Source organism: Pleurodeles waltl, chromosome 11 (assembly GCF_031143425.1).
Source record: "Pleurodeles waltl isolate 20211129_DDA chromosome 11, aPleWal1.hap1.20221129, whole genome shotgun sequence".
Classification (NCBI taxonomy): Eukaryota; Metazoa; Chordata; class Amphibia; order Caudata; family Salamandridae; genus Pleurodeles; species Pleurodeles waltl.
The window spans coordinates 88,531,185-88,536,206 of NC_090450.1; positions in this window are offsets into that span (position 1 = coordinate 88,531,185).

A 5,022-nucleotide genomic window follows, 5' to 3' on the forward strand; every position below is an offset into this window, starting at 1 on the left:
TCACAGGTGCTTTCTTCTATTGTAATAGTATCTTCCATTTGCCTCCCTACTGACTGTGTAGTGAAACTCGTTGGATGCCACCAACTGGATATTTCCCAGAGCCACTCTTCTGTTGTTCAGGGCAGCTTGGGCTCCTAGTAGATGTTGGCTTTTTGTGGTCTAAATCAAGGCGTTATTGTTTTCTGCAGTATCTTATCTTTTCCGTGAGGGTTCACTATTGCCTTAGTGCCCTCAGCAAAAATTGGTGGCTACCTCAGTACTTTTGTTTTCCACAGTAAGGCTGTCCTGCTTGAGTTGATGAGTCTAGGGATAGGTATGTGATCTGTTGTTTATAGTTGTGAACTGCAAAGGAGTAAGGTTGTGTCTTTTGCAAGTGACTGCAACTTTGAAACCTGGTAGGTGTGTTTTGTATTTCTGATTGTTAATGTGATTAATTTGATGCTGATGAGGTGTGCAATGACTAGTATTACATAGCGTAAGAATGATCCCAAAGTGATTTGGAGATTTTTTCAGATATGGCTTTCATCATGATAACTATATCCCTAGATAGTCCACTATCGAAGCGTGGTATGCTTAATGATTAAAGATGTGGAGGTGGGGTGTTCATCTTGATGAGATATGTGCTACAGGTGCTGTCACTTATTTGTGAATATTGTACAAAGCATGGCAATGTATGTATTGTGTACTAAATTGTTTCTGGATGCTTAGGTACATGCATATGCAAAGAAATACAGTTGAGAAATGCACATTCAAATTGCAGTTACCATTTGTAGTTTTATGTCTCTATCAGTTCCAGGTAAATTAGGTTTTTTTGGTTACCCATGCCCAAAGTCAAATATTTTCTCTGGTTTCAGGCTCAATCATTGGTTATTGGCAATGAACTGCACTGTCCACAAAGAGAAGCGATGAGGAAGTAGAATTGCTTCTTCAGGGGCTGACAAAATTTTCCTCATTTTGTTCCAAGATGATCGTCTGCAGCATGAATATGTAAACTATGGTTTTAACCTATGTTCGTTGTACAGGATATGACAAAGATCAAAATAGACTCTTTATTTCTTTAATTGCTTGACTGTGTGCACACCTTTGTGCATTCCGAGATCTAAACTGTTCAATCTCCAAGATATTCTACAACAGTGATATTATAGAAAAGGAGATCGAAAGAGTTGGAGAGTACTTGAGCTAAACTTATTTCTTCACAATAACCAATCTGGGTGCAAACCAGCACCAAGTTAATATCAAGGAAGATCAGTTGCTGTCCATGTTTGAAAACAACAAGCTTTATAACCCTCAACCTAGGGCACTAAGGACAAGGACATTATTTTGATTACTTTTGGGTAGTCAGAGTTTCCACCTTGAAATTATTTTGGCCATTTCACTAAATGCAGCCAAAAGCTCCACATTGGGTCCATAAAATCATCACCTCTGGTGGTGTCTTTTTGGACAATAATACGGGTCATACCTTTCATGCCTTCTCTTCAGCATGTTCTTCTGTTTAATGACACAGCTCCTGAAGTAGCACCAAGGTAACCTAGAAATGTACACTGAGAATACTGAAATCTACTTTTAGCTATGAAAAAGGCTGGTGAATCAAACAGACATCTCAACCTGCCTGGACCACATTTTGTTCTGGTGAAAGAAAGTTAATTTTGCTTGAAACACCGAAGGAGAAGTATTGACTGTCTGAACATCAAAAACCCTTCCAGTGCACTCAAATATAAACCTTGAGAACTTAGCAGCTTGGGAATCATATTTGATTGATTTCCCCTTCATTTTCTGTCATTTCTAAGGCATACAACTGCAGTCCTCCCTACTCAAGAGAATTAAATTACTCCTCCAAACTAACCACCAGATACAGTTGACAAAACATGGAATACCACAAACTTCTGGGACCCCAATTATGTATAATCAGTGGCTCCTGCAATACAGAGGGATAGTAAGGTAAAGAGATAGATATTAACACCCGTCTTCAAATAAGGCCTAAAGGGTACTATTTAGAGTTGGGTTCTAATGGAAAATAATCTGGTTTGGAACTACCAACTCATCTGCTGGAGGATTTTCCTCTGGTGAACAGTCTATGAATAACATATAATTCACATAAATTTGTCTTATGTCTAGAAAGGTGCTCTAATCATGTATCGTGATAAATATTTATGTTTTTGAAGATCTATGAGAAAGGTGGGTAGTGTGTATCACTTATCTTGTGAAGTTCCTAATTTACCAGTATATTAGGAGCATACACTGACTCTATGGAACATGTTTCTTGGTAAGTTTATTACACACTTACACCATGCCCATAGATGTTTTTGACTCTTCAAGCATTCCTAGCACCTTGTGACAAATTAAAAAAATATATGTTTATGGGAGACACTGTATAACTTAAAACAAACCACAGGATACCTGCCATACTTCGCTGGTCTTCTTGTTGGTGCTGAGTCTTGGGATTACTGGCAGGGTGCATGTGTTTGTTTCTCTAACATTTTCACCGCAAGGCCTTCTCCTCTTGCACTTGTAATCAACAGTGGTAATTGTAACATGCTTTGGGATCCTCTAAAGGTACTGCACTTATAGAGGAATTGATGTAATTTCATCACTACTGTTTTAAAAAATATCAAATATTACCATACTTCTCTGAATCACAATGAAAGGACATTGTCAACATTTCAATGGGAATAGATGAGCCAATGTGCAAGAAGGGCAAAGTCCTTCATTGGAGAGTTCTCCTCTTTTTGAGAGTCTGCTAATAGTGTTAATTCAAGGTACATATGGCAGAAATAATTATGAGGGCAGATCCTTCAACAATTGAAAACATTGAAATGCAGGATTTACAGCTTACTCCACAAATCTAAGGATTTCCAATCACCATGCAACTCTTCATGTTCCCAATGTGTTGCTCTCCTTTAAATATATTTTTGCAAACTGTTTACAAAATAGAAGGGTAAACTCTCTCTGATACAATGGTGTCTCATTTTAAAATCTCCCCATCACTGAAGAAATGTGAATTCCGTTTATACATTGTATATTACATTTCGAAAGGATCCTTTTTGCGTCCTAATATATTTTTAATAACTTGAATGCCGAACATTACTGGAGCATCTGACAATTAGTACACACCACTGCAAATGAATTAACTGAATAGTGGATTTTTACAAATGTATTCAGGAAATGAAGATTTATGTGTCCCTCACAGCCATTCAATACACATTTGAAGACTTAAATTAAGCTTAAAATTACTCTTAAAATGAAGTGCAATCAACTCAAACAAATTTGAAGAAATCAGGTCTTAAAATAATTTTGCTATATGATTCAGTGTGGATAAAAATCAGTTTTTCAAGGTTTCACGTTTGCTACAGAACAAATTTAAGGAAAGGGTTTGGTATTATTTTTCATTCTTTAGGATTTCAAACAATGGGATGGCACATCTTACAAAATAAATGTTGACTGAGGCCCCTAACAATAGCAGAGGAAGTGCTTTTGCTGTCCGCCCAAAACACTGGCCAAACATTAAGGTACGCGATCTACACAATATTATCCAAATTCTCTGAACACGAGCATAGTGTCTCACTCAAACTATATAACTCAATTGATTCTAAAGGTATCTGTGAGCCTTTGTACAAGTCGTTTGTGACAACATGATGTTCCCGCATGTGGACTGCACTGTGACAGTGTACACAATGAATGAGCATATTTTACTCACATAGAACACAGATGGGTACAGTCGTGTATCAAGGCCACACACCTGTTCAGCCGATTTGGAGACCAATTGCGCCTTTCACGTAGTTGTGTGCCTTCAAGTGTACACAGGAAAGTAGTGTTTTGGCTTCTGTAATGTTTTATCTAAAGGTAACCTAAAGTATTTAAAGCATTGATTAAGTAAGCTTAATCAAGTATAGATTAGATGTCTATTTATTTCTATCAACAAATTTTCAAACTTTGTTCAAAGTTAAAAATAAACTCTTCTTTGCCCTAGACGTCTTTTAGTATTTTAAAGTCTCTGAGTTTTTGCTAGATCTAATACAACATTGTTTAAAATAGTTATTTAAAATGTTTACATTTTTACACAGTATCAATGGCTGGCACATGTGCCACAATAGGTATTTTAATGAAATAGTATCTCACCAAAAGTTTATCCTAAATCATTCACTTTCACAAATCCAAAAGAATGGGCCTGCGATGTCATTTTGAAAACTCATTGGAAGGTGGATTTAAATAAGTTCAAATGAACTCATCAATTAAATCAAAATAGCCCGCCTTGTAGTTCCATTTCATTATATGGCCAAAGTATATAATAGTTGTGTGGATTTTGGAAGGTGTAGCATGACTATGTAAACTAAGGTTTTAACCTATGGCCATTGTACAGTATTTCAAACTGACGGCTGGGGCAGCCAGTACAGTTCATCCAACATCAATGCCTAATATGAGGGGTGCAAGTGTCATCATCATCCAACTGAAACAGTGGTCGGATACCCAGGGGAAGAAACAATCTTTTGAAGACCTATAGTTGATTTACAATGGCTTCAGTTCATTGACTTTCCAAAGGAAAATGATTCTTAGTTTACTGATGATGCTCTGCTTAATATCATCTCATCTCAATTCTATAGATTCTGAGCATTTCTAAAAGAATTATAAACTGCATAATAATTATGTCAACAGTTGAAAAATACTGCAAATATGTAGTTGATACCCTTTCCCCAAAACTCAATAATACAAATAAGCTCTTTGGTGAGCCTGACAATTTAGATGATCATCAGTTTACTTTTTTCAATTTGCAGTTACAAGGAGTTCTGAAAAACTTAATTGACTGGTGACATTTTGGCTGTACAGCCAGACCTGGCCATGGGCTCAGGTTCAGTATTGAAAATGTCTGCTATGTGTTCTTTGAATAACACATGATTAACATGATAAAGTATAATTTCTGGAAACCTCTGGCTTTATTCATACCTCATGGCTAATTGCTGTGGTGATCTACATGAAAAGGGGCTAGAATTGATTTTGTTAAGCCCCCCCTTTTTCCAGGACATTAAT